This window comes from Glossina fuscipes, unplaced genomic scaffold (assembly GCF_014805625.2).
Source record: "Glossina fuscipes isolate IAEA_lab_2018 unplaced genomic scaffold, Yale_Gfus_2 121, whole genome shotgun sequence".
Classification (NCBI taxonomy): domain Eukaryota; kingdom Metazoa; phylum Arthropoda; class Insecta; order Diptera; family Glossinidae; genus Glossina; species Glossina fuscipes.
In genome coordinates this window covers 9,438,365-9,449,907 of record NW_023998464.1, presented here as the reverse complement: position 1 = coordinate 9,449,907, position 11,543 = coordinate 9,438,365, and the positions used below count along the sequence as shown (strand labels likewise).

The 11,543-nt window shown below is 33.3% G+C and overlaps 1 pseudogene; it reads right to left on the bottom strand.

Annotated features, from left to right (window-relative positions):
• Positions 1-3,618: 3,618 nt before the first annotated feature.
• LOC119640538 lies at positions 3,619-5,855 on the bottom strand (annotated as a pseudogene).
• Positions 5,856-11,543: the final 5,688 nt, after the last annotated feature.

Sequence of the window (11,543 nt, the reverse complement as noted above, 5' to 3'; positions counted from 1 at the left end):
GCTTCCTATTTCTTGAAAAATTTTTATGATAATATTTCAAAATATTATTTACAAATTGCTTTCTTTTAGCAATTTGTTAACATTCTAGCATCAGTTGTCAGAGTAATACCTTTAGCAGAATAAGAATCCAGCCCATTTACCTTGGATGTTAAAGTAACGTGCAGAAAAATCCAATTACAGTCAGAAATGTCTTTTAGCGAAGAATATAGAGAAAACTAAACTAAATATTAAATAACGATTCATTGAAACCCCACTATATCCTTTGAAGTAATTAAGAAAATTTAAAATGAAATAATCGTTTAATGCAAAGGAAAGTTAGTTTCAAAAGCTTACTCTGTTGTTAGTTCGGAATGGTTTGCTTAAAAGTTCATTAAATTGCAAAAATAGCGAACGAAAATGGGACAAAATGATCTGACTTCTCTGCTGGACGAGAATAGAGAAAGTTTTATGGTGACTTTCTAAAAAAATATTATATGTAAAATAATTTTTTGGAATATATGTTGTGCACGAGATTAAGTTGTTTCATATGTATTCGTCATTTAAAGAGGTGAATAAATTCGATGTGACCGAAATTCGATCAGTTCTTTAATATTGTTACGGAAGTATCCAAATCCAGTTTATTCCCGATAATTAATTTTCTCAAATAATAATTTCCCTATAGAGGGAAAACCAAGGTATGTAGAATCAGTTAAGAATAGCTAGCAATAGTGCCGAATTAGATGTTGATCACATAAATAACTATTTTTTAGATGGTTTGAATTTTAGCTCTGATAACGCAGCAAATTCTCCTTTGCACGTATAAACGACTACGAGCTTCACACCGCGTTTGCTAACATTAAATCAATCGTCTACGGTGGTGATGGAATACCGTTAAAATTTAAAAAAAGAAGCTTTTCCTTTAATAAGTAACCATATATTACATCTATTTAATAGCGTTATAAAAACCAACGTTTTTCCAGAAAATGTTACTCCAAAAGTTATTCCGATACCTAAAACTAGTGCCTCAATCAATATCGAAAACCCGAGACCCGAGTCACTATTTATCAAAGGCATTTGATCGAGTTGATCGCGGAAAGATGTTACAAAACTGGAGAAGTCGTTCTGATACGCGAATTAGCGCAACGCTTAACAAGACTGACAACGCATAAGGTTGAAAAGGTTGTTTATTGCAGAACTGAAATGCTGAAGCAACTTGACGATTTACTGTCGCAATCACCAAATGGACTCAAAACACATGGCATATTCTTCCACGGAATACGTGGTGAAGATATGCAGGAAGAAGACTTGTACAATCCGTACGAATCGAAGTTCGTAAGTTGTATTTAATTTAAAAGCACAATCCCTTCTATTTAGTATTTCATAACATTTATTTATTTTTTGAAGGTTTTCCTAATGACAGTTAAATTGAATCGTAAGAACATTAAACCGGAATCCATTGGCATTATAACACCGTACATAAAACAAATTAAACTTTTGCGCAAACTTTTTTTGATGCCGACGTAGCAATGCCTAAAATTGGTACTGTGGAGAAATTCCAAGGAGAGGTATAACTTTCGTAAAATTACACTAATGTTGGAATTAATACTAGTGTTGCTTTCGCTTGGTTTTTTTTAGGAAAGCGATATTAATATTAATTTCAATAGTGAGATCAAGCAAGGAGCATATACCTAGCGTTTTGCGCCATGCATTAGATTTCATTCAAAACGAGAAACCGAGTAACGTCGTGATAACTCGACCTCGTTGTCTTCTTATTATATACGGCAACCCCTAGATTCTCATCGGCGCACGAACATAAATTACTGCATCTGTAATGATGCCTACCTCGGTTGTGATTTACCGGCAAAATTGTCTGATTTAGGACTACTAGCAGTTGTATAGTTTTGACGCCATTCAGCCTCCAACTCTTGCACTAAAGATAATTGAATTACTTTGAATTATTTAATCAATATAAATTTACTGAATATTCAGTCCTTAACATTAATTAATAAATAAAAGTAAGACTATTTTTTCATTTTCTCATAAACGTTAATGAATTTTTTAAACTCTGATTCAAACGAACAACGATTAAGTTTACATGTACAGGTCTTCCTTGATATTTCCTATGCAATATTTTATTATAAACATGCTTGCAAAATGGTCTTTAAATTATAATTGAGATGCATAAATTGAATTAATTTCATGCATTACTTGGAGTGGCTTTCTAGTAATGAACACACCATCTCTTCGAGTCGAAAACTCATGTAGAAACCAACATCTATTTGTTGAGAACTCTTCACGATCTTTGAAACACTGGAAACGAACAAAAACCAAAGTCATTTATAATAACACTTTTGTGATTAAAAAGGATTGGTTAAAAAAATGCATTTCTGACCATTATTTTAAGCTCCGCAACATGGTTTAACATTGTATAAGATGTTGTGTTAACAAATAATAGTAATTGATAGCCATCTGTCCCTTTCATTGCGAGGGGGGCTTCTCCTTGACCTGTAAAATTTTCAATAAAATATTCCTAGAACATCCCAATTCCGAAGGGAAGCATTAGGGACCTTCGCTATCTCGCCCATGGGGGCTCGTAGAAGATCTGATTCAACGAATTAACGATGATTTTGGTCGTACCTCGCATTAGTCCATTGTCCAAAATTTGAAGCTTAATTTATATGAAACAAAGCCTGTTGTGATATCACACAATGTTTACGATCTCGACTCTCTCTACCTAGTATTAGAATAGGTGGGGCAGTTATTGACGTTGTCAATGGAGTTGCAAATCTTGGGTTTATAATTAACTAACGTGTGAATATAGAAGATCAGATCGATCTTATGTCTGTACGGATACACAACATTCTGTGGAAACTGCGTTTATCTAACTCGTAATTACCTACTCAAGCTAATTAAAGATTAATTAAATGTATTGTTGTGCTCCGTACATCGTATGGAATCAACGTATACGGCAACCTTGATTGCGGCTCAAGCGCTAAGTTATAGCTGGCAGTCAATAAGTGTGCCAGATGCGTTTTCAATAAAAGCGAATACGACAGAATATCCCGGTTTTCGACAAAGATTTTAAATTCTGATCTTTCATCGTTACTTAATATGCGAAATACCATCGTCATCGATAATCTCTTTTATACTTGTAATTGGAGTAGAGGTTTGTTAAATCCAAACGTAGGATGAATTTGCTTCTTACAAACCATTATCAATACTATTTTTTTAACATCACTGCAAAGTTATGGAACATGTTACTGCCTACAGGCTATTGTTAGTGTATATAGGGTCAGAGTAGCAATCAGGAAATTTTATGATCCTGATTGCAATAAGTAATTATGTAATTATATTTAATTTCTTCGACACTGAATAATTGTCCGCGTTATCATGTCTAGCTTTTTTTTTATTTGTGCCGAAAGAGACCTTATAGTCTTGCTGGTACTATAAATCTATTTTAATCTTAATTAACCGTGCTTAATAATTCAATTTAATTGTTATTGTCTATTATTTAATGATTAATTATTGATTAAATAAAAACGTCAAATTGTTGCGTAATTATTTGACGCAAAAACAAGGAAGAATTTTTAGAATTTGAAAGAAATTTCCAAATAAATGGGGTGTTCTGCTTCCTATCTTTTATGCAGCTTTATTGTGATTTTCGGTATTATTTAAACTGAAATTATGACATGATGTCAGTAAAAACACTATAGTGCTTCTATAATGATCATCATGATGAGCTAAATAAAATCTGTAAATGAAATATATATTAAAGCTTGTTCTTAAAATAATTTTCCCATGGGTGTAAAGTAATCTCGTGGATCTGTTAAAGAGTAGATAAAAGGGAAATAAAAAACTATCCACTCATCATCGCCACCAAAATAAGTATAAATTCCACAGCTTCTTACTAATAATATTTTTATACGATTCTAGCAGATATTCATAGCGACTTTCGCAATTCTGTGCGCTCTTCTTGTTTAAAGTTTTCGTTGTTCTCCTTAAATTGTTCTAGGCTCTGAGCTGAACTAAGTGTAGTTGTAGATACAATTGTGAAGTGTGGCCGACAAACAGAAGTCGATAGGTTAAAAATATTTAATTATTCAAGTAGCTTCTCTTATGCACCCAGTTCAGCGTTAGCTACGAGATGACTTAAATATTGAGCTCATTTGATGTGGAGGTGGATATGAAAGACAGTTTCTATCATTGTTTTTGATACTAACTGTACATGTGGTGGTAATTTGATTGCGTAGAGAACAGCGTCTGCTATATTTTGTGGTTCCAAAAGTGTCATATTTTTAACATAGAGTTGTATTTCGTCAAGAAATATATTAGTAGTCACTGCACCTACAATAATGTAACGTAAATATTTAAGGTATTGATTATTTACGTCTTTACTTTCTTTCGAAACTCATCGTTATTCTGATTTTACTCTTATGTAATTGAAACTCTTGTCTATATGTTTCAGTCATGGCAATTATTGCAAATTTTGTATATGGATAGATACTAAAAGAAGGTGCAACATTTATGGAATTGAAGACCTGTTGACCAGCTAAACTATTTATAATTAATATATGTCCTTCATTGCCGCGTTAATGCATACGTTGGAAGGTTTCACGTGCACACCAAAGAACACCCTTTACATTTAAATTTATTTATTTGTTTATTTAATCCACTTATACTAGAAACTCAACTTAAACAAAATGGCAGTCAAGTTCAATTGACTCTTAAAGTAAATCTTAAATTAATTAATATTAAAACTTAGTATAAGTACAATAAAACAAAAAAGAAAAAAAAAAAAAAAAACATGTACACAACTAGCATAGAGCGACACCCATAACCGGTACAGGACCAAATCGCAAGTGAATCCCTAAGTCATCGCAAACGTACATAAGCTTGGCAACCGATAATACAATTAATTTACGACTCATAATCACTTTTTAAAGTTAAAATTTATTTCAAATACGACATAGGTAAATCGCGCGTATTAAGCAATGTTGCTTTAATAAACTACTCTGAGCGGGTTAAACCGTTCGTAATTATATTTGCATTGACTAAGCTTTATCAAGATAAAGTGCCTAGGGAAGCGGTTAGGGACATTAAAGCCTAATGCGGGCGAGTCAATTTTACCATTTATTAATTTGATTACGAAGGAAACCCCAAGAACAAATCTAAGTTTCTCCAGTACCGGTAAAGATAACAGAAGCAACCTATTTTCATAGGGTGGAAGAGGGGCAATGGGATCCCAACCCAAATTCAAACAGCAAGAATTGCTTTTGAACAGATTCAATTGAATCTACATAGCACCTATATGAAGGAGACCACGCAACAGAGGCATATTCAAGTATAGGTCTAACTAAACACATGTAAAGCCTTTTCGTAATATAAGGATCATCAAGCTCTCTGGACCACCTCTTTATAAAACCAAGCGCGGTTCTAGCTTTGCTTAACGAGAGCTCAACATGCAAATTGAAACGTAACCTATAATTTGTGTCAATAACCTGACGTATCTTTTCTGTGTTGTTGGGTGCTGCTAATTCTGTTTATCGGGTTATGCCAGCATTGTTTAGCAAAACGTCAACGCCGCCCAATTCATTTTCGGACCGTTCAAACGCTGCCAGGACATTTTGTTCTTTGGAAAAATCACATTTGCATGGAATAAACTTTGGTTTTTGCACTTGAGGTAGGCTTGCCTTTAATTCTTCGAGTTTTTGTTCTCTTCTAGCGAGACCAATGGCTCGGAGTCCGAGTAATAATAGCCAGTTTATTATGCCAACGCTCCATCCCTGGCGAAGGTAGTTTCAAAAATTGTAAATAAAAGTATGTTTCTTAGTTATGAACGTACTACCAACATTAAAAGGGCTTCTTGTCTTCAACATTATCATGTCCACTAGCTAATAAATAGCTTATAAATGTAAAGGTATATTAAACTCACTATACTTTTTTATCGTTTATTTCATACATATGTAGAGCATTTCTGTTTATATTTAAAATTGGAGGAATTAAACATTTTGCGATTTTGGCATGAAAAATTCGACAATTTTGTGTTCTTCGAAGGATAATGGATAGATGGGACAAATATAGAAACCCTTAGGACGAAGGAAAAATTTAATGAAACTAAAAAGTTATTCAAGTTTAATAAAACTAAGAACATAAGAAATTTCAATACAAATAAGAAATGATGAATAGATTTCTAACTTTCTCAGTTTAACAGCAACAATCTCATCAACCATCAATTAATGTTTTGATGGCATAAAAGTAGAAACATCCCGATACTTTTTCAAAAATTGAAGATCTAATTAAAAAGTAAAATGACATCTGTATGTGTAAGTTCAAAATGAAAGATCTTAAATATATAAAAATGAAGCTAGAATGTGGCAGGTACTTCTATTAATTCCAATATATTATCCAATTTTCCGATTTTCCAATAGCTGACAATAATTTACCTGTAACATATGCAGATGATAAAGCAATTTTGTTTTCATCTGTTATGTCAATATTAGTTTTAACGCACCGTGTTCTTAGGTTTCCATATATTAGAAATCAAATTCAACATTTTTCTTTCAAAAGTCTCGTAATATTTAGACTTAGTAAGCGCTTAGATCGTTTGCGCAATATCTCTTCTAGATAAATCCAATATAATAAGTTGATTTTATTTATTACATTATTTTAAAATGAGTTAACTCAATGAATTTTGTTAATTTGCATATCCATTCATCTAAAAAACATATCTGTATTGTTATATGGTTCCCATCGAGAAATATTAACCTTTGCTGTTTGCCACTAAAAAAAAAAAAAGATATTATTAAAAAAAAACTTTTTTTCCTTTAAGTTAAGCTTTTTACCTATAAGTCTTAAAGTACATACAATATTTTTCAAAATCTTTTAAAAGCAAGATAGAAGGCCATTTTTTTCTATGGCCTCCCTTCCCGTTCACTATAGATCAAAACTTGGCATCTGTGTACTAAAAACGAGCTAAAATCTGACAAAAAACGGATTATAGAAACCTTACTCGAAAATCGGCCGTAGCACATACAAAACTTCCTTGTTGTATTACCACTGCGTTACTGAATATGCGTTACAGATGTGATGTTATTGTGTACTAAGTATTAATAACTAAAGCCGAAAAATCTGCTCGCCTCCCTACTGTATGTATGATTTCGGCTATGGTTCTCAGTTCTATTCAACTTCAAATATTATACAATTGTTAGCTTTGTTCCTTACACACGCCTCTATGCTTTTCGATAAGGCCTTCCAATATTAAACATGTGAGGCCATACTTTTTTTCTCCGCATACCATATGTCCAAGATATGCAGTTTTTCGTTCTTTAATACACTTTAATAGCTCACGTATTGATTTTTAATGTTCATGATTGCAGACCATACAAACCGTTTCATGGAAAAAAGGCGAAGAGATGATCTAATTTCTAGGCTTGCTAGAATTTTCTAATATTTCGTGTACGATAGTCTGGCCATTTCTACTCTTCTTTTTATTTCTACGGGCCTGTCTCAGTCTTCGTGTAATATGGATCCAAAGAAAAAAACTTGCAAACTCTTTTCACACTTTTATTGTTAATTGAGTGGCTTTTGCCACGTCTTCGTTTGGCATACGAGTATAAATTGGAATATGCTGATATTTAGGTTTAAACGAAAGTTGTTACTTTGATCATACTCACACATTCGTCTGCACAGCCTACACATTATCTGCTATGATAGTTGTATCGTCCGCACGTCAGTTATTATGGATAAATTGTCCATTGAAAAAAATATCTTTTTGCACATCTCTGCAGATCTGGACTAGAACCTAAATTCGCAATAAAACTTCTCTGGTGCCCATGCGTTTCCGAAAAAAACAAGCTGAGTACGACTTTGTGATGATTCAAATTTAGGAATGTTTTCAAAACGTGATTCATTAGGAATCTCGTTCTGTAATCCTGACATTGTGATGAACGGTGATTTTAATCAGTCATCATAATAAATGTCTGTTTCTTAGATTCTATGAAACGGTTTGCGTAGGTTACCTAGATCTTCATCATTTGCAAATTTTATAATCTTTATCGATATTTCTACGTTATTCTCGTCCTTGTTATTTATAGATTTTTGTAGCCCTTTTCTTTTTCCATCGGCGGAAGATATCTGCATCATAATTGTTTAAATGTAGCCTATCGTTTATTTCAGATACTAAACGGTTTTGGATTTCATAGTCTTTCGATATTCATTCGTTTCGAAAAGTGTTTTTTTCAACTGACGGCAGTTTTAATTTAATCCCTGTCGCTAAAAGATTATGAGGTGACGGTACGTTTGCTCCTGGGAAGGTACTAGCTTTCTTAACATATGTTCCAAAATTTTTATTTATAAAAATTAAATTTTGTATTTGATTTCGGACGACGTGTTGACTGCTTTCCAGCGAGGATTTACAGGTATACAATTGGGGAGGTGGAAGTTGAAAAAAGATGTTACGAATTTTGAAACTATATTCTAAGCAGAATTGAACTAAGCGATCATCAAGCGCATTCTTTAATCGTAACCCAAAATTACCAATAGCTTCTGATACAGGCTTGTTTCCAGCTTTAGTATTTGAATCTCCAATTATTATGATAAGCTGTAAGCTCTGAGTAGAACGTTTCAATTTTCTCGACATCACTACCCGCGGTAGGTGCGCATAATGGAATAATGTTAATTTTTATAAGTTTTGCATTAATATTAAGTGGTAAGACTCTATCTATCTCTCTCGGAATAGAGAACCAGTTGTCTAATGAATTTTTCAGGATTTTTTCGAAATAATAAGATCAGCTCAACATTGGGTTGAACGAAATTTTGCCCTATAGAATCTTTATAAAGTTATAAGATGTAAGTGGTTGTGTGGTGTATGTGAGTTTGTTCAGAGTTCGCTTACTTCGCCAGCCAGTATCAAAACAACATAATTAGTTTACAAACATTTTATTAATGTGTTATTGTTATAAATGTCTTAACCTAATAGTGTCAATTGTGTATCAGACTTAAAATTAAGATTTTCTTTTCTGATGACAAACTTCAACTCAAAATCTTTTTTTTCCAATCCCAAAAAAAAACGTTCCCAACAACAAAGAAAACTTGACAACCAAAAAAAAATAAATCCAACGCATACTTGTTTTCCTACAAAGTCGTACGGATAGCTGCTTGTCCGTTTCGCCTAACCTTCATGTCATGTAGCCTGACCTCAAGGGAGGCCACCACCGTTTTGCACAACTTGCTTGGGACTCTCGAAAGCGAGAACGTTGCCACGTTTCCATTGGCTTAGGAGGTGGACCAGGTGCAGCCCCCCTCCCGACGCGGCAGTCGATACATCTTCACTGACTACACTAAAGTGCTTATTTCATCAGCCACCACAGCCTTCAATTTCTTAACATGGCCAGAAATGCGTGCATTTTTCTCTATAAATCCCACCAATTTCTTTCGCAGTTATAAGCCAACATCAAATTGGGCTGACCTCCAAGCTAGACAAACCATTAATCTTCTCGTCGTATAATCTCCTTGAATTTCTTGACAAAACCGGATTTACCACTAAGCTTACTGTTGCTAATCTTTCCATCAGCCTTGCCAATGCCAACCCTTCTGCCAGTGATAGTAGCTGCAGAAGAGTTTGACGTATCCGCTACTAGAGATTCATAATCCGTTCTCAGCTTATCCTTTCGCTCACTACTTCACTTTTTCCTATTCAGCTGCCCCTGAACAATCTGCCATATGGAGAACTGTCTAACGTCCATCTGGTTTTCATGGTCACACATTCCGATCCTCGGGATGAGGCGACAAACAAGACTTGTAGATTAGTTAATTTGCAACAAACAAGACTTGTAAATTAGTTGATTCACAAAAAAAACAATTGGAAAATTGAGGCAATGCCAAAATGTAGCAATCTCAAATCGGTTTTAATATTGGTAAGCGAAAACAAAATAGTTGTAAGTATCTATTACCAAAGATATGGCAATAACAATAAACCAAAGATGTAAATATTTAATATTATATTTATTCTAAAGGGCAACAATAACAATCAAAATGATGCCGCATTTGGCTATTAAATTCAATAAACCGAACAATACTATGTTTATTAAACAGGGTGGCACCAATAATAAAAATGGTACAAAACTTTGCTGTCGAATCCAATGAAAACAACAAAAAGGCAACACCAATATTCAAAATAGCACCAAGGCTTTCTGTTAATTAAATAAAAACAACGAAGGTGCAAAACCAATAATCGCTGTGGTTCAGAACTCAGGCATTAAATTCAATACAAAGAACACCACACAAATTAATCTTTGTTACTATGACATCTGACTTATGATAAAGAAATGACAATAATTAAATATTAAATTTATATTGTGGCTAAGCAACACAGTAAACATAAAATTATCATAAGCTGCCGGTGATGCTGCTAATAATGATTTTATAACTTTATTACATTTTCAGAAATATTTGTCAAAACCACAAAAATTCGCGGAGAGCACACGATGTACCAAGCGAACTAATTAATGATATTTTGACACAGAACTTTTCGCACGGAATTGCACTGATATTTTTTTTTTTCTATATTTCTTATATTTAATTTAATTCATTTTCTTTATTTTTAAAACAACACTCCTGAACTATTCGAATATTCGAGTCGAAGCGGCACAATGAGTCCACCCCTCCCTTCAGTGATGAGTGTAAAAATGGATAATCAACATAGAAAATAAACAATGAGTTTCAAAATTAACGCGAAAACAACAAGAAATTCTTATATGCAGCACTAATTAAACATTAAAAATAATTAAAAGTATAGAGAAGAATTACTCAATTCACAATTTTAGATAGTTATTTACTTTTCCACTGCATTTAAAATGACTCTTTTTGATTTTCTAGTCGAAAATCGAAACATATTAGATTTAAGAAATTTAGCACTAAGGCTTTTCGATGGTAATAATTGCACTCGGTAACTTAATTACAGTCACATTTTGCTTAATTTTGATATGGTCAACAATGGTTAAGAATGGTTATGGTTAACAATGCTTAACGTTGACACGCTTTATGAAACAACAAAACAAAGGGATAGAGGAATAGCAGAATTTACAGAAGGAGGAAATAACAAAACATTTGAATAAAATAATAATCGCATATAATAATAAAATAGTACAATAATTGTTTTATAGATAAATACAATATGAACAACTTTTCACTCAGAATACTCAAGAAAACAAAGGCTCTTCGTGTAACGATTTACCAAGTATACTTTTTATTGATGCTTAACATAGCCTAACACTGCTTAATACTTATTTTATTATCTTTTTTAAAAGGTTGTAACGGCCGCGAACAAACCTTGGGTAGGGTGTCTGTCGGTCTGTGTCAACCGCAAGGAGCGGAATAACGGCATGCCGTTAGACGAAATAATGCGATTTTGTGGTACCGCTAATAAATCGCATGATCTTGCGGAATATGTTTATTTTGCTCTTCTCTGATTTCCTTGTTTACAAGTACAGGCAAAATCGTATGATTTTGCGGTACTCCTTTTTTTTTCCTTTTGCTTTTGCAAGCATAGGCAAAATCGTATGATT